The 27,832-nt window shown below is 41.6% G+C and overlaps 1 long non-coding RNA gene across 2 annotated transcripts in view; it reads left to right on the top strand.

The window, feature by feature from the left end:
* The window catches only part of LOC121818369 (uncharacterized), a 112,180-nt gene that overhangs the window by 34,704 nt on the left and 49,644 nt on the right, over positions 1 to 27,832 (top strand). The window contains exons 2-3 of one of the 2 annotated variants that reach the window (XR_006058420.2): positions 21,399 to 21,457; positions 21,573 to 22,047. This is a non-coding gene — a long non-coding RNA (uncharacterized LOC121818369). Of the gene's footprint in view, positions 1 to 21,398; positions 21,458 to 21,572; positions 22,048 to 27,832 lie in introns of those variants that run through there. The other variant, XR_009598929.1, reaches the window with a different exon arrangement.

Below are 27,832 nucleotides of genomic sequence, written 5' to 3'. Positions count from 1 at the left end.
TCCAAAGACTCAGTATGCTATCTAACCATCTTATTCTCTGCCTCTCCCTTCTCCCTTTGCCTTCAATCTTTCCCAGCCTTAGGGTGTTTTCCTTGAATTGGGTCTTTGCATCAGGTGGCTAAAGTATTAGAACTTCAGCAACAGTCTTTCCAGTGAATATTCAGCATTGATTTCCTTTAGGACAGAGAGAAGTAGATATATAAATAATAGAAATGCCTAATTGATAAAGGCAGAATAAAATACATGCTAAAGAGTGCCAGCTAAAGCTCTGTGTGTGTGTGTTTATATAGAAATACAGTGTTAAAAACTGCCTTAGGTCATGAATCTCAGATGCAGACCCTGAGAGGAGGCTTTGCATGCCAGTGATTTATTAAGGACACATTGCCATGATAGAGTGGTGGCTGAAGTAGGGGAGCTGGGGGAAGGCTCTAATACTGGGAGTGGAAGGAGCAGAAAGAGAAAAGAGAGAAAGCCAAGTTCCATTTTAGGCCACATTTCATGGAGCGTAGCTTTAATGTATTTTGATGAGGGAACTCTGGAGTGTAAGTCACACATCAGTCATCCCCACCTGATGTGTTTCATACTTCCATATCCACAGTGAGTACCAAGCAGTGCCAGTAGCCTCAGGGAAGTCTCCTTCCAGAAGAAGAGCTGCAGGTATTGGCCTGGCTGTTGAAAGCCCACGAAAGTTGAGGCAGGGCCACACACAAACCCATAGAAAGGGATCATTATGCCTTCTATAGCAAGTGTGGCCTGTTTTGCCTGATAGTAAACTATACATCATCTCTGATCAGAAGACTTATGATATGATGATACTATTTCTACTTAATCCTGCTAAGGCGTGATACAGTCATATTGTTGCACCCTTCTCAGTTCAGTTGTTCAGTTGTGTCTGACTCTTTGAGACCCCATGGACTGCAGCACGCCAGGCTTCCCTGTCCATCACTAACTCCCAGAGCTTTCTCAAACTCATGTCCATCGAGTTGGTGATGCCATCCAACCATCTCTTTCTCGGCACCCTTCTGTAGGCAGTTGAAATATATAACGCCTTGGAGTAGATATTTAAAATGACTTCTTGAGTCAGTAAGGGAATGAATTAATTAGTGGACAAGGAGCAAATAAAATCCAATTTTCAAAAGGTAAAATTTTCCTGGGAAACCCTGTACATGAAATAAGAGACTATAGTTCAAGACTTAAGGAATGCAATCTTAATTTTTGCCCTTAATAAATTCCTCATGAAAAATACATCTCGTAAGCCTATCATTTTCAAAACTGGATGCTTTCTAGTGGTTTTCTTTCCTGCCTGAATAGAACCTCACCAGGCACTTGGCAAATCTCCCTGAGGAGAATGGTTCTTTCTTTTAATGATTGATTCATTAGATGCATATTTTTGGAGGGCCTGGGAGCCTTAGGAGTTCAAGGACATCTGCTCCCTCCCCTGAAGGAGCACACAGATTAGCAGGAGCTACAGCCTCACTGCAGATGAATTACAATCACAGGCCACACACAGGAGGGTCTCTTTATTTAAGGTGTTGGGGAGATGCTACAGAGAAAATGTGTGTTGGTGTTTGTATGCTAAGTTTGCATATGCCAGGTGAAGAGGGAGGGGATGGGGATTCTAGTCAGGGTTATTGCTCACATGAAGGCAAGAATAACAGTGTTGTTCTGTTTAGTCGCTCAGTTGTGTCTGACTCTTTGCGATCCCATGGACGGTAGCCCTCCAGGCTCCTCTGTCCATGGGATTCTCCGGGCAAGAATACTGGAGTGCGTTGCCATTTCCTTCTCCAGCGGATCTTCCTGACCTCAGGATCAAGCCCCCATCTCCTGCATTGGCAGGTGGATTCTTTACCACTGAGCCACCTGGGAAGCCCCAGGAATAATAGTAATATCTAGCTAATATTTATCGAGGGCTGCTTCTGTGCGCAACACTGTTGTTGTTGTTCAGTCATTAAATCATGTCGGACTCTTTGCGACCCCATGGACTGAAGCACACCAGGCCTCGCTGTTTGTCATTATCTCCTGGAGTTTGCTCAAGTTCATGTCCATTGAGTACCAAGTCCAATTTACCTTGATTCATGGATATAACTTTCCAGATTCCTATGAAACATTGTTCTTCACAGCATCGGACTGTACCTTCACCACCAGACACACCCACAACTGAGCGTCATTTCCCCTTCTGCTGGGGCACTTCATTCTTTCTGGAGGTATTAGTAATCGCCCTGTGCTCTTCCCAAGTAGCATAGTGGACACCTTCCCACCTGGGGGGGGGCTCCTCTTCCAGTGTCATATCTTTTTGCCTTTTTGTACTGTTCATGGGGTTCTCGCGGCAAGACTCCTGGAGTGGTTTTCCATTTTCTCCTCCCGTGGACCATGTGTTGTCAGAATTCTTCCCTACAACCCCTCCTGTGAATCAACATACTGAAAGACTTTGGGGTCCAGCAGGAGTGTAACTGAGGAGGTAGAATCTGATTGTGAAAACTCTTGTGTGGTGAGGCTCATAAATGTTGTCAGAGTAATTAAATCATGAACTGATTTCCGGGTGTCACCAAACAAATCTGAGCACTGGGATGTATGTGAAGCCCAACAAATGGAAACGTTGGAGTTTGGAGCAGAGGAAGGTTTATTGCAGGGCCATTCAAAGAGACTGGTGACTTGTGCTCAAAAACCTTGAACTCCCTGATAGTTTGTAGAAGATTTTATAGGCAAATTTTGGGGTGAGGGCTGCAGGTACGACTTTCTTCTTGTTGGTGGTGAGGTAACAGGCGATGCTCCAGGAATCTTGTGCTCAGCCTGAAGTTATTATACCATCCTCCACCTGGATGGGGGTCTTAGTTTGGGCAGAACTCAAAGATATTGTTACCTATCTTCTTCGAGCAGGAACCAGGACCCTGCTTTAATCATTTCACTATTGTCTCTTGATTGTTCTTCCTTTGTCTCTGCATTTCCTTACTTCCCTGATTAGCAACTGTTTGAATTTGCCTTTTGGAACTCAGGAAGTTCTAGGAGGCTGATGACATTTTCGTTCAAACTGGAAACAGGAAGAAGATAATCATTTGTACTTGGCGAGGGCTCCACAGGGTCCTGCTTGGTTTCACTGGCTTACTATAGAAGTTTGAACAAGGAACAGAATATTGTTTACTCTGGGAGGTGATTACAATCGTGCATGTATCCATGGATACAAAAGACTATCCACGTGTAGGACCTTAACATCAGAAAATATTAAACATAAGTGCTAGGGATTACCTGTCTCAAACATAGCCTAACTGAAACAGGAAGGAAGGGAACAGGGCACAACCTTTGAAAGAATGACATAGACCAAGGGCACAACATAAACTGATTAGAACAAAATGAGTCCAAGATAGCAGACTAGTCAACTTGACTAGACCTTTCTCCTCAGTATACGCTGATTGAAACACATCAGCAAGCTAAATGACACACTCAGAGGCACCATGACAGCTCCAAGGTTGACCATCAAAGACCAAAAGGTGGGCTGTGGTCCAACCCCTGGAAATCCCCACCCCTTCCCCAAAATAGGTGGAATAAACCTCCCACTCATTCAGTTCAGTTCAGTCGCTCAGTCATGTCCAGCTCTTTGCGACCCCATGGACTGCAGCATGCCAGGCCTCCCTGTCCATCACCAACTCCTGAAGCTTGCTCAAACTCCTGTCCATTGAGTTGATGATGCCGTAGCAAACCATCTCATCCTCTGTCATCCCCTTCTCCTCCTGCCTTCAGTCTTTCCCAGCATCAGGGTCTTTTCAAATGAGTCAGTTCTTCGCATCAGGTGGCCAAAGTATTGGAGTTTCAGCTTCAGCATCAGTCCTCCCAATGAATATTCAGGAATGATTTCCTTTAGGATGGATTGGTTGGATCTCCTTGGTGTCCAAGGGACTCTCAAGAGTCTTCTCCAACACCGCAGTTCCCACTCATTAGCCTATGAAATTGCCCAGCCCATAAAAGCTAACCACACCACATTTTGAGGCTGCACTCACCCTCTGTGAAGGCCCGCACTCCGTGAGGTGTTTCTCTCTGAATAAATCCACTTCTTACCCATCACTTTTTTTCTCACTGAATCCTTTCTGAGATGAGACATCAAAAACCTGAGCTTCATTATGTTCTGAAACTAAAAGGAGGAAACAGAGCAGGCTCTATCTTGAAAGCAGGACTCCAGCTCGGGCTGGACTGTGGACTTTGAGCTATATGCCCAGTATCTTTGGAAATGACATACCAACTGGAAAACCAGGCCCGTGGAAGGAAGAGCCCAGGGCTCATACCTAGACTCTCTATCGCCTAAAAGAATACCCTAATTATCTGTGTAACCGAATAGAATCATACATTCTATTATGCTTATTTGCGTATGACCACAGGCCTATTGATAATTGTCCACTGTTAACTACCTAGGCTTAAGGCACATGAATCACGGGTTAACTTTCATTGTATCTTTCTTTTCCTTTGTTCAGACTAGTTTCAGGGAATTTGGGGAGGCGGGTTTGGGCATGTACCCTTAGGGTATATAAAGTTTTCGGAAAAACTGGTTGGGGTCCTTGGCTAAGAGGAGACTCTGCCTTGGGCCCACCAGTGTAATACACTGCACTCCACTATCTGCATTGTCCTTCTGAGTGAGTTTGTTTCCCGGAACACATGGCTACAACAAAACCAGGTCTGTGATCTCAGTTGGGAGACTGTGAATTGGGGCTGGGTTCAAGTCACAGCCATGTGGGTTAAGTCTCAAACTGAGTTTTGGCTGAGTGTGAGTTCTGACACATGGGTTCAAGTCCCAATCTGAGATATATAGTTTCAAAACTACTGAGTAGAACATAGGTCACACTCATAACCTTAATCTTATCTCAGTCACTTGTTTGAGGACTCTAGAACAGCCCCTTCAACCTGTAACGTACCTATGAATAGTCTAAGGATCATATCTAAATACAGATTCTGAGTTAGTAGGTTTGGGGTGGAGCCAAAGATTCTATACGTCTAATAAATTCTTAAGTAATGCCAGTGCTTCTGGTCCTTATACCACACTTCGAGTAACAAGACTAGTTCACTGCTTCACTGCAATCACTTGGGAAATTCTTGAAACTGCTAGTACTGGATTCCACCCACATAAATTCTGATTTAATGTGTCAGGGGTGTGGCCTGAGCATTAGAAGCTTTTAGAATTCCCAAGGTGATTCCAATAAACAGCACAAATTGAGAGCCATCCCAGTTAGATATAAATGCACTCGCAAATGACCAGGGGTTATTTGTGACATGTAGGCAAAGTACCATTTAGAGGAAGAAAAAAAAATGTTGAGATGATTTTGGAAAGTGTAAGAACTATTGTTTCTGGTTGGAATAGAACACTTAATGTTTTGTTCTAATGAACAAAAATTGCCAAGACATGCAAATGAAGTTTCATACTGCAGTAGTCAACCATTTAGGCTTCGTATTAATAACTTAGCAATTAGGATCGAAAGTGTATCCTTTAAACACTTACCTACATTATAATACTGAATTCTCAGTTTAAAAAAAAATTCCATTTAAAAAAGCAGTATGTGCTCATGGTAGGAATTAAACCCAACACCTAAGGAGATATAACATTTTCATATATTCCTTCCATAATTTTATGCATTTACACAGGTGTCTTAAATTTTTAACTGTGAAAGTGCTGTATTTTCTATTAAAAGTACCATAAAATATAGTTTTTTTAAAAAAACATAGTGGCCCCTTAAAAAATCTTTATTATAGTATAGTTGGTATATAATGTTGTATTAGTTTCAAGTAGACAGCAAAGTGAACCAGTTATGCACGTGCACATATCCACTCTTTCTTAGATTCTTTTCCCATATAGGTTATTACAGAGTATTGAATAGAGTTCTCTGTGCTATACAGTAGGTCCTTATTAGATATCTATAATGGCTACATTCATAGACTGTTGTTTATCTAGTATTCAATTCCTTTTTCTAAATCAGCATGGGACATAATATCCTTACCCTTCTTTGACAGAGTGGTTCATCATAGTACATGTCACAGCAGAACTTAAATGTTGTTTAGTTCCTCAGTCGTATCTGACTGTTTGTGACCCCCTGGACTGTAGCCCACCAGGCTCCTCTGTCCATGGGATTTCCTAGGCAAGAATACTGGAGTGGGTTGCCATTTCCTTCTCCAGGGGATCTTCCTGACTCAGGGATGGAACCTGACTCTCCTGTATTGGCAGGCAGATTCTTACCACTGACCTCCCTGCAAAGCCCTGAACTTAAATCATTAAATTAAATAATTAAATAACTTTTACTTGACTGGCACACTCTCTCTCATTTTTATTTTTTCATACTCTCTCATTTCTAAAAGCAAAGACCTATAGTGAAGTCTCATATTAAAATTATGTAACTATAAATGACAACTAAATTATGTTACAGAGATATTTCTGTTAATGAGTTGGATTCTCCCTTCCCTTTGAACAAATGGGGCTTACAGCAGTTTCTTATCTTGCTTGGTTATTCATACCTCTATGCTAATTTGGATGTTGGGACTTCTGCCAAAGAGATGCATAGAAATTGCTCAAGACCTGACATACTTAAAATAGCTCAAGCCAACCAATGGAAACAGCCTTTGGCAGAGAAGGTGCAATCAGCTTTGCTCTGAGTTGTCTGAAGGAGGAATAGTCATCTTTCTTCTTATAGCAATGATTGAACAGTAACTCTCATTATTCAGTTTTGCAGAGTGCTAGTGATGGCTTTTTACAACTTACTCAGGGGCTTCCCAGATGGCAGTAGTGGTAAGGAACACACCTGCCAATGCAGGGGACGTAAGAGACTCGGGTTCAATCTCTAGATCGGGAAGGTTCCCTGGAGGAGGGCCCGGCAACCCATTCCAGTATGCTTGCCTAAAAAATCCCATGGACAGAGGAGTCTGGCAGGCTACATTCCATAGGATTGCAAAGACTCAGACTCTACTGAAGTGACTTAGCACTCACACATGCAGGTAGCACTTAGTGACTGTATTACTGAATTAAAGTTCTCTGAATACTTCATGTACATAATCAGTGGTGAGACTTTGAAAATGGTATATAATCATTCTCTTATTTTTTAATTGGATGATATTAAAACTGTATCCTTATTGGACACTATGTATCCTCCCACTCTGGAGGTTACCACAATCCTCAGTTCGCTATCTGTATTCATATCTTTATAGTTTATGCCCTTATATATATATGTAAATATATGTATAATCTATATATGTGTATATTGTTCAGTTGCTAAGTCACTTCTGACTCTTTGCAATCCCATGGACTGCAGCATGCCTGGCCACCCTGTCCTTCACTGTCTCACAGAGTTTGCTCAGATTCATGTCCATTGAGTCAGTGATGCTATATAGCCATCTCATCCTCTGTTGTCCCCTTCTCCTCCTGCCCTCAATTTTCCCAGTATCAGGGTCTTTTCCAGTGAGTCAGTTCTTCACATCAGCTGGCCAAAGTATTGGAGCTTCAGCTCCAGCACAGTCCTTCCAATGAATATTCAGGACTGATTTCCTTTAGGAGTGGTTTGATCTCCTTGCAGTCCAAAGGACTCTTAAGAGTCTTCTCCAGCACCACTGTTCAAAATACTTTGGTGCTCAGCCTTCTTTATGGTCCAACTCTAATATCCATACATGAGTACTAGAAAAATCATAGCTTTGGCTATATAGATCTTTGTCAGCAAAGTGATGTCTATGCTTTTTAATGTGTGTGTATATATATATATATATATGCATGTGTGTGTTTATATATATAATATGCATATATGCAAGTTGATAAGCCATACACAAATGAATTTATTGTGCATACCTTTTTACCTTACTTTTTTGATCAGCGTAGAGTTTTGAGGTCTATCTCTATTGATGCATGTAGTTTTAGTTCATTAATTTTCTTCATTGTATGGTATTTCATTATATGACTGTGGTATGCCATATTATACTTACCATTTTACACTGATGGATATTACAGCTGTTTTACTCTTTTTCCTACCAAAATAATGCTGTAGACATCTAATCATTTTTATGTATGAGAGTTTCTTTACGGAGTATACCTAGGATCTGAATTCCTGGGTCATAAAATATACATGTCATATATTTTACTAGGTAATGCCAAATTAAAAAAAAATGATTGAGGCAACTTATCCTTACAAGTAGTAACTGAGAGGTTGCAGTGATTTACACTTCATCAACCCATGATATTATAAAAACTTATAATTTTTGTCAATATAATTAATATGAAATAGTATATCTCATGATTGCTTTAATATTCATCTCCCACATTGCGTCATTGCTCTGTTCATTGGTCAGTGAGTCTTTCTGGCCTGTGAATTGATGGTTCATATGTTTTGCCCACTTTTGCTTGGGTTGTCTTTCTTATATTTATAGCAGCTTTTCTTCTATTCTTATTAACTCTGTCAGTAATATGAGTTTCAAAACTTTCATAATCTGTGTCTTGTCATTGTCTTGTGGTATCTTCTGATGAATAGACCTTTTTTCTTTTAATATAAACTTTTCCAACTTCTCAGTCTTTTCCAATATGGTTGATACTTTTAAAGTCTGTTTAAGAACCCCTTCCCAGGGACTTCTCTGGCAGTCCAGTGGTTAAGACTCCACTGCAGAGGGTGCAGGTTTGATCCCTGGTTGGTGAACTAAGATCACATATGTCATGTGGCCAGAAAAGAAAGAAAGAAAAAGAACCCCATCTCTACCTCAAATCAGGGTTTTCAAATGAGTCAGTTCTTCTGAACCCTGATGTTGGGAAAGATTGAAGGTAGGAGGAGAAGGAGACGACAGAGGATGAGATGATTAGATGGCATCACCGACTCAATGGACATGAGTTTGGGTAAACTCCGGGAGTTGGTGATGGACAGGGAGACCTGGTATGCTGCAGTTCATGGGGTCACAAAGAGTTGAACACGACTGAGCAACTGAACTGAACCTCAAAGCACAGATAAAAATTTGTTTTATTAACTTCTAATTTCCTTCTCAAAATTTTAAAGTTTTAATTATCACAATCTATCAAAATTGTTTTTCATGTATGCCATGGAGTATTGATTCAATTTTTATCTATTGTTAACCAATTACCCCACTCCACTTATTAAGCCATTTATCCTTTCTGAGTTGCAATGCCACTTCTATCACATGTAAAGTTTCTATATATACACAGGTCTGTTTTCTGAATTTTCTAGTCAGTCCATTTATCTATCTCTGCATCAATACTACTGTGTATTAGATATTATAACTTTCTAATGAATCTTGATATCTGACAAAGCAAAGCCTTCTCTCTAGCTCTTTTCAAAGTAATTCCAGCTATTCTTGATCCTTTGTTCTCCCATATTAATTTTAAAATCAGCTTCTAAAGTCCCAGGAAAATGTGATTGAAAATCTCATTGAAATTGCATAGAATGTATTGATATGTGGAGTGGACATCTTTAAAATATTGAGTGTTCTTATCCATTGATATGATTTATCTCTACATTTGTTTAGACCTTTATCATCTTTGAATCATTTAAAATTTTTTGGCATAGAAGTTTGCCTGAACTTTCGCTAGATTTATCCCTTCCATATATTTAAAGATATGTTTTTATTGGTAATGTTGATCATCATCCATCTTGGAAATTACCTTTTCTAACTATTTATTGCTGGTGTATAAGACTGCACTTGATTTTTGGGTATTGCTCATATATCCAGAAACATTGCTGAAGTCTTTTTTATTCATTCTAATAATATATCAAATTAGCATTTTAAGGTGTGAATAAATTTTAATCATTTTTCTGAATACTAAGTATAATATATGGTCATTCTTTAAAAAATCAGAAAGCCCCCAAAGAAAATCCTTGTAAATGGTTTGTCTTTTTTAAATTTATTTCATGTTGGTTGTCTTCTTACCTTTCTTTATTCCATCCTTAAAAAAAAAAAAGCTTTCACTACAGAAAATTACCAACATATATAAAAGTAGACAGAAGAGTATAATGAATATTCATGTTTTAATCTTCCAGTATCCACAAGTACCAACTCATAGTTTCCCTTTACAGTGCATTCCCTAACCCACTGTTTGCTCTGCTTCCCAGATTATCTTGAAACAAATCTCAAATACCATATAATTACATCTGTAAATATTTCAGTATGTATCTTTGAAACGGTGGTTCTCAGTTTGCGGTCCCCATATCAGCAGATTCAGCATCATCTGGGAACTCATCTTAAATGCAAATTCTTCAGTTCAGTCGCTCAGTTTTGTCTGACTCTTTGCGACCCTATGGACTGCCGCACTCCAGGCCTCCCTGTCCATCACCAACTCCCGGAGTTTACTCAAACTCATATCCATCAAGTCATGATGCCATCCAACCATCTCATCCTCTCTTGTCCACTTCTCCCCCCTGCCTCCAATCTTTCCTAGCATCTGGGTCTTTTCCAGTGAGTCTGTTCTTCACATCAGGTGGCCAGAGTATTGGAGTTTCAGCTTCAGCATCAGTCCTTCCAATGAATATTCAGGACTGATTTCCTTTAGGATAGACAGGTTGGATCTCCTTGGTGTCCAAGGGACTCTCAAGAGTCTTCTCCAACACCACAGATCCACCGAGTCAAAAGCTCTGGGGGTGGGGTCTCAGGAATGTTTTGTTTTGTTTTATTAACTTATCTTAATTGGAGGCTAATTACTTTACAATATTGTGGTGGTTTCTGCCATACATTGACATGAATCAGCCATGGGTATACATGTGTCCCCCTGTCCCAAACCTCCCTCCTACCTCCCTCCCCATCCCATTCCTCTGGGTCATCCCAGTGCACTGGCTTTGAGTGCCCTGTTTCATGCATGGAGCTTGGACTGGTCATCTATTTCACGTATGGTAATATAAATGTTTGAGCATTCTTTGGCATTGCCTTTCTTTGGGATTCGAATGAAAACTGACCTTTTCCAGTCCTGTGGCCACTGCTGAGTTTTCCAAATTTACTGGCATATTGAGTACAGCACTTTCACAGCAGCATCTTCCAGGATTTGAAATAGCTCAACTGGAATTCCATCACCTCCACTAGCTTTGTTCATAGTGATGCTTTCTAAGGCCCATTTGACTTCACATTCCAGGATGTCTGGCTCTAGGTGAGTGACCACACCATCATGATTATCTTGGTTGTGAAGATCTTTTTGTACAGTTCTTCTGTGTATTCTTGCCACCTCTTCTTAATATCCTCTGCTTCTGTTAGGTCCATACCATTTCTGTCCTTTATTGAGCCCATCTTTGCATGAAATGTTCCCTTGGTATCTCTAATTTTCTTGAAGAGATCTCTAGTCTTTCCCATTCTGTTGTTTTCCTCTACTTCTTTGCATTGATCACTGAAGAAAAGTTTCTTATCTCTCCTTGCTGTTCTTTGGAAGTCTGCATTCAGATGCTTATATCTTTCCTTTTCTCCTGTGCTTTTCACTTCTCGTCTTTTCTCAGCTATTTATAAAGGCTCCCCAGACAGCCATTTTCCTTTTTTGCATTTCTTTTCCATGGGGATGATCTTGATCCCTGTCTCCTATACAATGTCACGAACCTCCGTCCATAGTTCATCAGGCCCTCTGTCTACCATATCGAGTCCCTTAAATCTATTTCTCACTTCCACTGTAGAGTCAGAAGGGATTTGTTTTAGGTCATACCTGAATGGTCTAGTGGTTTTCCCTACTTTCTTCAATTTAAGTCTGAATTTGGCAGTAAGGAGTTCATGATCTAAGCCACAGTCAGCTCCTGGTCTTGTTCTTGTTGACTGTATAGAACTTCTCCATCTTTGGCTGGAAAGAATATAATCAATCTGATTTCAGTGTTGTCCATCTGCTGATGTCCATGTGTAGAGTCTTCTCTTGTGTTGTTGGAAGACAGTGTTTGCTATGACCAGTGTGTTCTCTTGGCAAAACTCTATTAGCGTTTGCCCTGCTTCATTCGGTATTCCAAGGCCAAATTTTCCTTTTACCTCAGGTGTTTGTTGACTTCCTACTTTTGCATTCCAGTCCCCTATAATGAAAAGGACATCTTTTTTGCATGTGAGTTCTAAAAGGTCTTGTAGGCCTTCATAGAACCATTCAACTTCAGCTTCTTCAGCAATACTGGTTGGGGCATAGGCTTGGATTACTGTGATATTGAATGGTTTTCCTTGGAAATGAACAGAGATCATTCTTTCGTTTTTGAGATTGCATCCAAGTACTGTATTTCAGATTCTTTTGTTGACCATGATGGTTACTCCATTTCTTCTGAGGGATTCCTGCCCGCAGTTGTAGATGTAATGGTTATCTGAGTTAAATTCACCCATTCCAGTCCATTTTAGTTCGCTGATTCCTAGAATGTCAACATTCATTCTGGCCATCTCCTGTTTGACCACTTCCAATTCGCCTTGATTCATGGACTTAACATTCCAGGTTCCTATGCATGATTGCTCTTTACAGCATTGAACCCTGCTTCTATCACCAGTCACAGCCACAGCTGGGTATTATTTTTGCTTTGGCTCCATCCCTTTATTCTTTCTGGAGTTATTCTCCACTGATCTCTAGTAGGATATTGGGCACCTGCCGACCTGGGGAGTTCCCCTTCCAGTATCCTATCATTTTGCCTTTTCATACTGTTCATGGGGTTCTGAAGGCAACAATACTGAAGTGGTTGGCCATTCCCTTCTCCAGTGGACCACATTCTGTCAGATCTCTCCACCAATACCCTGCACTCATCTCACATACTCAAAATTCTCCAAGCCAGGCTTCAGCAATACGTGAACCGTGAGCTTCCAGATGTTCAAGCTGAGTTTAGAAAAGGCAGAGGAACTAGAGATCAAATTGCCAACATCTGCTGGATCATGGAAAAAGCAAGAGAGTTCCAGAAAAGTATCTATTTCTGCTTTATTGACTATGCCAAAGCCTTTGACTGTGTGGATCACCATAAACTGTGGAGAATTCTGAAAGAGATGGGAATACCAGACCACCTGACCTACCTCTTGAGAAACCTATGTGTACGTCAGGAAGCAACAGTTAGAACTGGACAGGGAATAACAGACTGGTTCCAAATAGGAAAAGGAGGACGTCAAGGCTGTATATTGTTACCTTGCTTATTTAACTTATATGCAGAGTACATCATGAGAAACGCTGGGCTGGAAGAAGCACAAGCTGGAATCAAGATTGCTGGGAGAAATATCAATAACCTCAGATATGCATATATATTACCATATGTAAAATAGATGACTGTGTGAGTTCGATGCATGATGCAGGGCACCCAGAGCTGATGCTCCTGGACAACCTAGAGGGATGGGGTGGGTGGGAGGTAGGAAAGAAAGTCTGCACAGCAGGAGGTACCTAAAATCCCTCTGTGACCTGGACTAGATACAGACTTGGCAAGAGTTAGGGTTAAGTATGGTTCCTTGTGGTGCTGGCCATTGTAGTTTAGTCCTGCAGCTGAGGGACCTCACCAAAGATCCCAGCTTACATAGTTTCTCCAGACCTCCTCCTGCCAAACCCTACCATCTGCAATTCTAACACGCTCACCCCTGAGGGGGCCTGCTGAGTCTCTTTCCTAGAAAGGCACACTATGTAGATAGCTCTTTAGAGGAAGGGAACTCATAAAGCATTCTCTCAAAATCCAAAACTACACTAGCTGAAAACCATGGTCTTCAGAACCTGAGTCCTGTATTGATTGGTTGCAGAGAGGTTTGGTTTAAGAAGCCTGACTTTATCTATTTGGACTTACTTCTGAACTAGGCAGTGATAAGGACCCCAAGGAATGTATTTCTCAAAGCTGACTGTGGTTGCAGGGACCTTCTTTCCCCACTCAATCCCTAACTTCAGAATGATTTAACAACCAGCTGCCATTGGGCCTGGAGCTTCTACAACATCTTCTAGAATGTGATGGTTTAAAAGGACTGTTGTTTATGATGAATGTGCTGGTGACCTCAGCTTCTTCACTGCAAATGAGAATAACCTGATCTGAAGAGACATATTGGGAGCAAGCTTGAAGTTACTTGGCCTTCTGGTTGAGTCAAGGTTGTTTAACCTGCAAGGAACAGAAACAGACTTAGTCAGGCAGCAGGCGACCTCATGGACGTGGCACTGAGCCTCAGGGGAGCTGAAACCCGAGAGGGCTTCTGTAATCTGGTTGAGGCCTTTCTGGAAACCATCACTGCAGGAGTTCCTGGTCCTTCACATGGAAGCTCCACAGTTCCTGTGATTTGACCACTCTCACCATGTCTGCTGCTTCCTGTTTTCTCACCAACTCACTCGCTCTTCTAATTTCCTGGAGAAAGTCTGATAGGCTCTAGGGGGTGTCTGAGTTTGCATCTTCCCCCAGAATATATACTAAGAAAAGGGTTGAATGCAAGCAGCGTAGTTTTGGAGTGAAAACAGGAAGCACAGAGAGGGAAAAGTGAAAGGGTGGAAGTTCAGTAAAAGAGGAAGTAAGTTACTGCTGTGGAGCTTGATTCTCCAAAGGACCCTCTGAGACAATGGGGATCATGCTGCAGAACTGTCCCTCCAAGAGGGTGAGGAAACTGGGGATGTACCCAGTTCCACCTGTCACCCTGCTAAATATTCATCACCTTTTAAGATCATGCCTTTGAATTTAAAAAATATTTATTTTATTTATTTGACTCTGACGGGTCTTAGTTGTGGTATGTGGAATCTAGTTCCCTGACCAGGGATTGAACCTGGGGCCCCCTGTGTTGGGAGTGCAGAGTCTTAACCACTGAACCACCAGGGAAGTCCCTGATGAGCTTTTTTTTTTGGCTGTCTGAGAATTTCTTTATTTCTCCTTACATTTTATTTTTTCTTTTCCTGGTGAACTTTTTTTTAATGAACTCATTACAAAAGAGTAGAAATACCCTATATGGCCTCCAGGAAATCATTCACATATTCCAATTACATGTAAGAGGTTTTTTTTGTTTGTTTGTTTTCCTATTCATGCTGGAGTTGAAAATAAATCATATCTGTTTCCTTCCTTGAGCCCCAAACCAGTTGCGACATGAGGCAGAAGTATCAAATGGATGAGATAAAAATATCAGCTCTGTCTCTCTTAAGACTGAATTATAGAATGAAACTGAATGTATGGCCATAAGGAGTCTCCCAGAACCTCCCTTCCTGACAAGGCTTGAGAAAATGTAGCCTCTCACTTGTGGGGGAAAGTCTTTCCTGGTGAACTTGCCACATGGAGTTTGTGAAGGGGCAGGGGCAGATACAGACAGAGACAGTGAGAGGCGCACACAGAGATACACAGAAAGAGAGTCACACATACACACAGAGAAACACAGAGACAGACACACAGACACAGACACACAGAGAGACACAGAGAAACAGACACAGAGAAACAGGAGGGAAGGAGGGATGGGGCAGGGGTAAAGCTGGGTCTTCTGAGAGGCAGACTCAGAGACCCAGGAGTACAAAAATTTTGTTGAGAGTTTAAGTTTTGAAAGATGAAAAAGGAAGAAAGCACAATAGGGCAGGAGAGCCTGGGATCTCAATGCACATTTGACAAAGCCCCTGCTAACCCATGGGGACCTCCAAAGCACACCTTGTCTCTTAAAGGGGTACCACCTTAGGCAGAAATGGCCAGGCCTTGGCACTCCCACTGTGTTTAGTCATGGGTTGGGGCTGCTCAAGGAGAAGAACATGGTTTTCAAAATCTGGAGGCTGTCAACTAACTTGACTTGTTGCAACTCACTGGCAAGTTCTTTCTTGAAGGCAGATCTGAGCGGCAGCCCTCCAGGGTTGCCACGTAGACCTATTGTGTTTGTTTGCTTAGTGTCTTTGTTTAGAAAAGTTATTCCTTCACCCTTGAAGAGAAGTGGACCAGGGAGCAGAGAGAAGCAAGAAATGGTGCTCCATGTGCTTCTTTCTCGAGGAATGAAGTGGAAACCCAGAAAGAAATAGCAATGAAGGAGAAGTCCTTGAGACATAAGAAATAATTCCCTCTGCTTCTTGCAACTAATACCATATAACCCCACTTGCCTTCTCCAAAGGTCCTGTTACCTGGTGAAGTTTTTATGTTGCTGAACTGGAGATCTGGAGGGGACTCAGCAGTGTAGCAAGATAGAAGAGAAAATAAATGGGGATAAGGTTGACAAGAATGGAGTCAGTGATGCTGGACACTGTATGAAGGACAGAGAGAAGATCGTTATATCAAGGAAGCCTAAGAAGAGATTTGGGAGACGATAAATGTCAGAGATACTAACATTGATTACTTTGGGTGGCATGATACGGATTCCTTCTTGATTTCTACTGTGGAATCTCAAGTCTACATTGGCCTCAAATGCTATTGTGAGAGTGCATTCTTCAGAGGGTCCTCGAAGAGTTATGGACATGTATGTCTGGATGGATATACCATGCAGCAGCACTGAGTAGCTGAGACATGGTCAATATCAGGTCTGCATGATGCCAAAACCCACACTCTCAACTGCTAGGCTTACTGTTGTTGGTTGACTTCCAGAGAGGGTGGCAGTGGTTCACAAAGTCAGTGAAACCACCTGGAAATTGTTTTGTCCCAAATACGCCAGAACTGTGGAGGTCCTTCTTTCATGGGCTTCCCTAGTAGCTCAGCTGGTAAAGAATATGCTTGCAATGCAGGAGACCCTGGTTCGATTCCTGGGTCGGGAAGATCCACTGGAGAAGGGATAGGCTACCCATTCCAGTATTCTCAGGCTTCCCTGGTGGCTCAGCTGCTAAAGAATCTGCCTGCAGTGTGGGAGACCTGGGTTCGATCCCTGGGTTGGGAAGATCCCCTGGAGAAGGGAAAGGCTACCCACTCCAGTATTCTGGCCTGGAGAATTTCATGGACTACGTAGTCCATGGGGTCGCAAAGAGTCGGATGCAACTGAGCGACTTTCACTTTCTTTTATAGGCTTGTGTTCCAAAACACGGGATGTGGACCCAGAAAGTATAGACCCATGCTTGTTCTCCATAGTTGCTCCAGAGTAACTCCCTGGTTAGTCAACCCCTGAGGGTTCACATGACCTGACAAAGAGGATAGCCATGATTGTCCATATCCTTGCATTCAGCTGTTACTATTGTGTTGATCCTGGATCCCCTGAGATAGGTTACAGGTGATCAGAAGCAGTGACTCTGGGTGGAACTACAAGCCCAAACAGCCAAACCAGAAGAAAATGCAGTCTCTGGTGAAGAGCAATGGAGAGAAGCGGAAAGCACAAATGCTGGATACCTAAGATGAATACTCGCAAACCCTCCCATCACCACTGCTATTACTACTAGTAACAGATTGATCTTAGGGGTCAGAAGAGGTCTGTTTCTATCTCTTCCTTTGCCCCTAGGCTGCAGTGATTATTGCTCACCCTACTTCTGTCTAAACCCCACTGCTTCTGGTTCTCTCTGGTCCTCGTCCTCTGGCCTCATTGCCCACTATCTTCTTCCACTGCTAGTCCACTTTCTGCTCTTCCAGAGGCCAGCCTTTGGTCTCCTCTTATAATAACCATGGCAGTACAGGGCACATAGTGTCCTGAACCGCTGTAGACAGAAGCAAAACAAGAATGGGACAAGTGTTGACCTCACCTCAGGTTAGCAAGCCCCATGTTTCCTTTTTTTCCTTATATACATATATATATTTAATTCTTGTATAATATATGCATATATATTGCTGATTTACAGGGTTTTGATTTCTGCTGTGCGTACATACATTCTTTTTAAAGTGTTCTTTTCCATTATGATTGATTATAAAAATTGAATATAGTTCCCTGTGCTATACAGTAGGACCTTGTTATTTATCTATTCTATGTATAAAATTTACATCTACTAACCTTAACCTTCCCTCCACTCCTTCCCCACCCCTTCCCCTTGGCAACCAGCAGTCTGTTGTCTATGTCCCTGATTCTGTTTCTATTTCATAGATAGGTTCCTTTGTATCATATTTTAGATTCCACATTTAAATGACATCATATGCTATTTGTCTTTCTCTGTCTGACTTACTTCACTCAGTATGACAATGTCTAGGTCCATTCCTGTTGCTGCAAATGGCATTATTTTGTTCTTTCTATGGCTGAGTAATACTCCATGGTACATGTAACTTCTATACTCATTCATCTGTCAATCAGTGGACATTTATGTTGCTTCCATGCCTTGGCTATTGTGAATAGTGCTGCAATGACACTGGGATGCGTGTATCTTTCTGAGTTATAATTCGAGGTGTGTTCTATCAAGAAGTTGCTCTTAGTGATCCTTCTCATTTACACAGATTTTACTGGCTTTCTTCCCTTCCCTGCTTTACTTTTGTGCTTCCTTACTAGTAGTTCTAGGGATTATCTGCCAAGTAAACACTTGCATTTAAACCTTTTTCTCAGGGTCACTTCTGGAAAAAGAAAACCCTAGAAAACAGTTTAATTTGCCTGACTCACTGCTTACTAAGCAGTCTTTTGATTTGTATTTAGTTAACCTTAATGGCTAATTTCTGGTAGGATGTTCTTTGCAGATGATCTGTCTTGGTTATATGTGAGTCTTATCTGGCTGATTAGTGACTCTTTGAAATCTTGTTGGTATAAGTCAGTCTTCTAGAACAGGGATTGGCAAAGGACAACCTGTGTGTCGAATGTGACCAGCCACTTGTTCTTTATAAAGTTTTATTGGGACTACAGCCACACGTACATATTCTCTATGGCTGCTTTCTAGATTACAGTAAGAGTTGAGGAGCTGTGACAAAGACCATAAGTCTGTAAATTCTAAAATATATTTGCCTTACAGGAAAAGGTTGCCGACCCCTCACAGAAACTGTTCATCTTTCTCAGTGGGTTCACTGAGAAAAAGGAAGCCATGAATTATATTTGTCAGTACAAGGGCCAGAACGTGGACCAATCATATTTCACTAAGCAGTAACATCCTAGCCTAAAAGCCAGGCTGATCAGCACCCACTCAGTTTGCCCCAGTGTTTGGTTATATCATGTCCAGAATCATGTCTTGAGAATTCACAAGTAAACATGAGTAGGAGGGCATGGGTTAGAAGGGAATGCTGAGAAAGTGTCTTAAAATGAGGTTCATAAGTGCACTTAAACATTTCTCTCTGAAAGATGTTCTTTCTTGACTGACCTGAGCTTGCTTATCATCCCATTGCACTGCACCCTCTTGATTCTTACAGGCTCAGCATTAATTATTAATCAGTTTGAAAGTGGTTGATGGAGGTCCTCTGTATGTGATGCTACTTCTTGGATGCCATGATTCTAGCTATCTTGAGCTCCTTCCGCATGGAGATACTTTCTATTCTTTGTTGTCAATGGTCTAGCCTCCAACAATTGATGAAATATATATAATAAATGCTCAGTAGAGATTATCTCACAGCCATCACACACAGACTCCTACCCTTGAACCAACATGGTAATAAAACTGGAATCATTTGCCAAATTCAAAATAATTGTGCACAATAGGTGAGTGATAAGGAACATAGGCTTCAAAAATGCAAACACAGTGGGTGAAATCCTTCATTCTGGCCATCCAGAATGGCCATCCATTCTGGCCATTCATATTTTCAGACATTCAAATGGAACAGATTGCCAAGCCACAAAATTTTAAACTTGAACCCCTCCTGAGTAGGTAATGATGAAACTAGCAAAGAAAGAAAGAAAGAATGATACATCTTACCCCATTGGGAAATTACCAGATTGCATAAACTTTGTCTTGTTATGAAATCCTTTTGATAAGAGACTAATTACTAAAAACTTGTTTTTGCTCTCTCATCCACAGTCTAGTAGAAGGATGAAAATAGGTAAGGCAATAGTGACATTTAGACATTAGGCAGAATAGCCTACCTTTATTGTCTCCATTATCTCATTTCTATTCATTTTTCAATTCACTGTGATTTGGCCTTTATTTTCAATTAAGTTCAACTTACTGTTTTTTAAGGTTTCCATTACATGTATGCAAGGGCTTAAGGAGAGGGGGGAAAAAAGATGTAATCCTTGCACTCAAGGATTCTGTAGTCTATTAAGCAATATAGGCATGTGAAGAAAAAAATTGTCATAAGAGTGGTAAACGTCATTAAAAGAAGTAGGAGTTGTGTTGTTTAAGGGTGGATTTTTAGGTTGAGTTTCCTGTAAACAGAGCTGGAGACAGGGATTTATTGAAGGAGTACACTCAGAGGAAAACTGTGCAGAAGGAAGGGAGGCCGAATAGAGCAGGAGAAAGAATCAAGGATGTGATCTCAGGCTGAGTCTAGCACGACAGATTTTGGAGCGCAAGTCTCACTGCAGAGATGGGGCAAAACGGTCCAGGCTTTTGTGTACCTGTCATTGGCTCTTCCGGTTAGCCAAGGGCAATGCTGAGAACATCAGAGACATAAGCTGTCAGCTTCAGTACTCACAAGCGATTGGGGCATTAGCTGTCCTGGCTGGTCAAGTTGATGTGGGCAGAGCACCAGTAACGTCTGCTAAAAGAGGGTTAGAAAAAGCTAGATGATACGTTTATCACTTTGGGCACCCCAACATCTGAGTACCCTTTCTGTTGAGGGAGAAATGTCAAGACAGATGGAAGACGGGGCTCCACTCCATGTGATGCTTTGCATTTTCTCAGCAGAGTTCTCTGTCCTTCCCCAGAGGCCACTAGACATCCTTCTAAAAATGCCTTTTCTGTTTTGATTAGCCAGAGTCTAGCATTGTGGTTTGCCACCAAGGACCCTGACAGGTTCAGAGATGATGGAAATTGTTAGGTCCTAGATGACTAGAGCCTGAAAAAGATGGGGGTATCCGGTACGAGAAGAGCCCAAGGAGAGGGGAGAGACATTTCAGACTGAGTAAGAGCCAGAGGCCTAGGGTTGACTCTGAATTTTTTTACTTGCGAGACTACGAGAAGGCATGGCACAACTAGAAGGAGTTTAGAGAAGGGACAGAGGGTTCGTTTGTGGACTTGTTGAGTCTGAGATTTTTGGGGGCATTCAGAAGGAGATGTTTCACAGATGACTGTGCAAATTTCATGGTCAAGAAGAGTGTCTGGGAGGAGAAAGAGACAGACAAAGATCAGCTCATGGATGTGGCTGAATTGAAGAGGAAATATGTGTAGAACAAGAGTTGAAGAGGCCGACAGCAGAATCCAGGGAATGGTTAGGTCTATATACTTCTCTATAAACAAACCTTAGATAACCATGAAAAGACAAGGGAGGTAAGGAAAGAAGGACACTATTAAGAACGACAGAGTGATCAAGCAGGACAGGTGCTGAAGAGAGACCCCTGGTAATGTGGAGTAGAAAGCCAGTGGTTACCTTTGAGAGAAGAGTTTTGGTAGAGATCCTTTAAGGGAAAAACTTCCCCATCTCCTGTGTCAACGTAAATCCTCCACCTCCCCTCTCTTCTCTGGATCTTCTTTTGTTAACTCTATCCCAGACCACTCCTGAATTTGTAACCTTGCCCTCTCTATTGGCTCCTCTGCAGCAAATAAATGTCATTAAAATATCCTTCCCTCTCTTTTCCACTTGTAGGGCTCCAGTTCCTCTTTGAAGACCCAATGTCACCTTAGTGGATGTATCCTACGAGCCAGGTAAGATTGAGACCTTTTTCCTCTCATGCATTCACTTTGTACCTTGTAAGCCTCCTCTTTTATTTATTTATTTTTTAATATTTTTGTCTACTGCTTTGGCTGCACCGGAATTCAGCTGCATCATGTGGAACCTTTAGTTGCGACATATGAACCCTTAGTTGCGGCATGTGGGATCTAGTTCCCTGACTAGGGATTGAACCTGGGCCCACTGCATTGGGAGCGTGAAGTCTTAGCCACTGAACCACCAGGGAAGTCCCAAGCCGCCTCTTTTAGATCCTACTCGAATAGACTTGAGGTATCTCCTCAAGATGGAGAAGACGTCCATCTTTTCCACCTTACCTGGGAGCAGTAACTGTACCCTGCTGCTGCCGCTACGTTGCTTCAGTCGTGTCCGACTCTATGTGACCCCCTGCTGCTGCCACTGCTGCTGCTAAGTCGCTTCGGTCCTGTCCAACTCTCTGCGACCCCATAGACATCTTATGTTCTTAGTGCCACGCATAGCGAAGAACACTTCACAGAATCCAGGATCATTTGTTGAAAGAACTGGCTACTTAGTTACAAATTTGCCAAGCTGCATGAATGCTCCCTCCTAGAATGCTTTATTTTAGGTTTATTTCTTGAATTATGATTCTAAAAATATTTTACAATGGAACTTTTACTTCTCCATGAACTTTGTGGGAAAACTAAACTTTGGGGAGAAAAAAGTCGTGCCCAGGGTATTATTCCACAGGAAAAAAAGAAAACAAATCTCCTTGTTGCACATGGTATAGTTAATATCAGATATAATGCATTGTAAACCAGAAGAAATGTGACCAAAAATAAACATTAAAATACCCATTAAAGGGAAGAAGTCTATTCTTCCTCAGGCAGAGCAGTAGCTTTGCATATTCATGAAATTTAAATGTCTCACAGTAAGAAAAGTGATTGGAATAGACTGCAATAACTTAAAAATGAGTGCACTTTAAACAGCATCTGTGATGAATGTGTGATTACGGAGAATCAGTCAAAAAGGCTAGTCCCACTCTAATGCTCCCAGAAGAGAGATGACTGATGGCCCTCAATCAACAAAGCTACAGTAGTATGGGCCTAGGGAAACTGAAGACAAAGAAAGTCAACAGGTTGACTTGCTGAAATACACAAAGATGTCAGTCTGGAAGGAGGCCATGACAATTCTGGGCAGTGTGAGGGTTAGGGACGTGTAAAAAGTACTATAAACAGCGAAGCCATTCTAGTATAGTCATTGAAAGTGAGGAAAAATAAAACAAGAAAAGCCAAAGAGCTGCACAAAGACTGGAGACAAGTTTAAAATATGTGACAGCTTGAGATGACTTCAGGGCTTGTGGCCAATTACTGTCAAACATGGATTGGCAGAGATTTCCTGTAAATGTTCTATGCTTTGTGGGCCATAGGGTCTCTGTTGCAGTAACTAACTCTGCTGTGGTAGGTGGATGCGGCCTCAGACAATAGGTAATTGAATGGGTGTGGCTGTGTTCCAGTAAAACTTTGTTTCAAAACCAGCTGGGGCCAGACTTGGCTTGCAGACTGTAGTTGGCCAACCCATACTCGAAAAACACCATTTGGAGACAAAACAGTAGATTGTGCAGAAGCCACTATTTAAATATGTGTATGTGATCAATAATTGTTGGTTCACTTATTGTTGTTGGAGTTTTTATTGTGCTTGGTATGTTTTTATTATTCTTGGTCCAGTACTTGCATGAGAGTATGACTGAGTGAGTTGGTTAAATCGAACCATGGGTATTACTCTCCAGCACCCCAGGCGATTCCAAGATGCCGGCATGTTTGACAAATAGGATGCTAAAGACTGCTACTCAACATTGGAACATATATATTATCACATGTAAAATAGATAGCCAGTAGGAATTTGAGGTGGGGAACTTAAATCCGTGCTCTGTGACAACCTGAAAGAGTGGGATAGGGTGGGAGGTGGAGGGAGGTTCAAGAGGGAGGGGACATGTGTATACTAATGGCTGATTCGTATTGATGTGTGGCAGAAACCAACACAATACTGTAAAGCAATTATCCTCCAATTAAAAATAAATAAGTTTATTAAAAAGAATGCTACTCAAAATTCAGTGTGCATGTCTATCACCTAGGATCTTGTTAAAATGCAGATTCTGATTCAGTAGGTCTGAGGTTGAGCTTGGGATTTGGCATTTCTAACAAGCTGTCAGATGGCACTGACCTGTTGGTCCATGGACCACATTTTGCATAGCAAGATGCTTTCACTAGTTTTCAATGCCTGGGATGTCTAGGGCCTGCCCCCAACACTGATGTAATTGGTCTGGGAGGTGGCCTGGGCATTGGGAACTCTAAAAGCTCCACAGGTGATGCTAAGGTGCAGCACAGCTTGAGAACCTCTGTGCTAGATCAAGTGTGTCAGTTTCACTTCTTGTGTTATCAGGAGCCCTTTTGCCCATCTCCCCTTTCACTCCATCCATTCCCCTCCTTTTCAGACCCAAACATCCAGAAAACAGTGGGTTCAGGCTTAGCTCTTCATCCTTTCCATCTTCCCCACCTCTGAGGAGTGGACTGTAGTTCAGGAAGGAAAGAGGAGGCTCAGGGAACCTGAGTTGGGAAGGAGAAGCAAAAACTTGTTCTAGGGGCCGATTTAAAGGGAAGGCTGATTGAGACGAATGAGGGATTACCAGAGAGAGTTGCCACAGCAAAAGTCAGCTCCAGGCTTGGGCCCGAGTTTGGGGCACTGGAAATAGCAATCTACTCTCCTGAAGCCTGGCAGCAACTGACAGCCAAGCATTTAGGGAGGCTTTCTCCTCCTTGATATGCAGAGTGACCCAGTTGGTAGAAATGCAAGAGAGACCCCCAGTGGCAAAGTATAGATGTGAAATCCTTTCATAAACAAATCATAAACACCTCAGAGGGACTTAGAGATTAAGTGAGTGATGATGATGATAATGATGAGAAATGATGGCTTACAAGTAATATATGTACTATATGTGCCAGGCACTGTTGTGAGCATTTAAAAATATTAACTCATTTATTCTTCTCTGCAACCCAGTGGGGTTGACACTTCTTTAAAAAATTGAAGTATAGTTGATTTACAATATGTTAGTTTCTGGTATCCAGCAAAGCAGTTCATTTATAAACAGATATGTTCTTGTTCTTACTCTCTTTTATTATTAATTACAAGATATTGAATATAGTTGTACCATCCAGTAGGATGTTGTTTATTCTATTTATAGTGGTATGTATCCACTGATCCCAAACTCGTAATCTATTCCTTCCTCACTTCCCTTTACCTTTGGTAACCATAAGTTTGTTTTCTATATCTTTGAGCCTTTTTCTGTTTTGTAAGTAAGTTCATTTGTGTCATATTTTAGATTCCACATATGATATCATATGATGTTTATTTTTCTCTGATTTATTTCACTCAGTATGATAATCTCTAGATCCACCCGTGTTGCTGCAAATGGCATTCTTTCTATGGCTAATAGTCCACTTTGTGTGTATGTGTATCCCCCAGATTCTTTATCCATTCATCTGTCAATGGATACTTAGGTTGCTTCTGTGTCTTGGCTATTGTAAAGAGTGTTGCTGTGAGCATTGAGGTGCATGCATTCTTTTTGAATTTTAGTTTTGTTTGGGTATATACCAGGGAGTGGGATTGCTAGATCATGTGGTAGTTCTGTGTTTAGTGTTTTAAGGAACCTTCCATACTGTTCTCCATAATGGCTATACCAATTTACATTCCCACCAACAGTGTAGGAGGGTTCCTTTTTTTCTGCACCCTCTCGAGCACTTATTCTTTGTAGACTTTTTGATGATGGCCATTCTGATCAATATGAGGTGATACCTCATTGTAGTTTTGATTTGCTTTTCTCTAATTAGTGATCTTGAGCATCTTTTCTTGTGATTTTTGGCCATCTGTAACTGCATATATGCAGAGTACGTCATGAGAAACGCTGGGCTGGAAGAAACACAAATGGAATCAAGATTGCCGGGAGAAATATCAATAATCTCAGATATGCAGATGACACCACCCTTATGGCAGAAAGTGAAGAGGAACTAAAAAGCCTCTTGTTGAAAGTGAAAGAGGAGAGTGAAAAAGTTGGCTTAAAGCTCAACATTCAGAAAACTAAGATTGTGGCATCTGGTCCTGTCACTTCATGGGAAACAGCTGGGGAAACAGTGGAAACAATGTCAGACTTTATTTTTGGGGGGCTCCTAAATCACTGCAGATTTTGATTTCAGCCATGAAATTAAAAGATGCTTGCTCCTTGGAAGGAAAGTTATGACCAACCTAGGGAGCATATTAAAATGCAGACACATTTATTTGCCAACAAAGGTCCATCTAGTCAAGGCTATGGTTTTTCCAGTAGTCATGTATGAATGTGAGAGTTGGACTGTGAAGAAAGCTCAGCGCTGAAGAATGGATGCTTTTGAACTGTGGTGTTGGAGAAGACTCTTGCGAGTCCGTTGGACTGCAAGGAGATCCAAGCAGTCCATCCTAAAGGAGATCAGTCCTGGATGTTCATCGGAAGGACTGATGCTAAAGCTGAAACTCCAATACTTTGGCCACCTCATGCAAAGAGTTGACTCATTGGAAAAGACCCTGATGCTGGGAGGGATTGGGGGCAGGAGGAGAAGGGACGACTGAGGATGAGATGGCTGGATGGCATCACCGACTGGATGGACATGAGTGTGAGTCAACTCCGGGAGTTGGTGATGGACAGGGAGGCCTGGCTTGCTGCGATTCATGGGGTGGCAAAGAGTCAGACACGACTGAGCGACTGAACTGAACTGAATGTCTTCGTTGGAGAAATGTCTGTTTAGGTCTTCTGCCCGTTTTTTGATTGGGTTTTGTTGTTGTTGTTATTCATGTGTATAAGCTGTGTATTTTGGAAATTAAGCCCTTGTTGTGTCATTTACAAATATTTTCTCTGGTGGGGCTGATGCTTTTATTATCCCTATTTTACATGCAAGGCCAGAAAAATAAAATAACTTTCCCAAGTTCCCCCAATTTTGTAACTATTTTAACTGGCATTTGAACTCAGAGCATCTGTGTTCAAGAATCCATGACAGTAAACTGCTACTCCAAAATAAGAGAAGAAGGATTTATATTATAGTCATAGACAAACAGCTGCTCATCCTGTGCTTCTTCATATCTAGAGGAGAACATGAATATATATATATAGGCTTCCCAGGTGGCTCAGGGTAAAGAATTTACCTGCCAGTGAAGGAGACCTGGGTTCAGTCCCTGGGCCTGGAAGATCCCCTGGAGGAAGAATTGGCAACCCACTCCAATATTCTTGCCTGGAGAATCCTATGGACAGAGGAGCCTGGTAGGCTGAAGTCCATGGAGTTGAAAGGAGTTGGACACGACTTAATGACTAAACAACAACTATGTATGTGTGTGTGTATATATATTAACCTCAAATATATGTACATATTTATATCTGTGTGTATATATATATGTTTCACTAAACATATTTGAACAAATTTGACTAAAAAGAGTAAAAGGTAAATACCATTCACTACCATTTTCTGGAAACTAAAAGGCCTATAATCTTCATTTTCAACAAAGTATTAAAGCACAATTCTGAGAAAGTATAGAAAGAAAGGACTGTTTAGCTAAACTTTTTCATACTTTAGTGCATGTTAAAAGCAATCTATTATCTCAAAAATGGCTCAAGCTATCTATGTGGCTTTGAAAATAGGATACAAAGTCTGCAAAATTCTAACTGTGATCTTTGAACGCCGTACATGACACAGAAGAAATAATACTGTATGTTCTGAATATTTTTTCTCAGACACAGACAGCCTTAGGGTTTACATGGGAACAGATTTTATCTGGTAAATAAGAACACATTGAAAGAACGGAAGAGTTTTAAAAGGAGAACAGAAAAAAAAGAAAAACAGAAAATCAGGTCAACTCTTTCCTTGGGAAACCTTTTTGCTGGGAAATAATGTCTACCCACTGTCAAGAAGATAAGGTAATAGGGTCGCACCTCTCCACATCTACAGAGGAGGAGCCAGCGGCCACACTGAGGTTAGGAAGAAGCTGATTTTGAGATCAACTGAGTAGACATAGGTGGCCACAGTCTGGAATGAGGTAACCATCCAGATGGGCCCAGCAGCCCTCTAGGTGTTCCAGCACCTCATCCCATCCTCTGAAGGTTGGGGCTGCCTATGCGCTGAAGAATTGATGTTTTTGAACGGTGGTGCTGGAGAAGACTCTTGAGAGTCCCTTGGACTGCAAGGAGATACAACTAGTCCATTCTGAGGGAGATCAACCCTGGAATTTCTTTGGAAGGAATGATGCTAAAGCTGAAACGCCTGTACTTTGGCCACCTCATGCAAAGAGTTGACTCATTGGAAAAGACTCTGACTCTGGGA

This window comes from Ovis aries, chromosome X (assembly GCF_016772045.2).
Source record: "Ovis aries strain OAR_USU_Benz2616 breed Rambouillet chromosome X, ARS-UI_Ramb_v3.0, whole genome shotgun sequence".
Classification (NCBI taxonomy): domain Eukaryota; kingdom Metazoa; phylum Chordata; class Mammalia; order Artiodactyla; family Bovidae; genus Ovis; species Ovis aries.
This window is presented reverse-complemented; position numbering and strand designations above follow the sequence as displayed.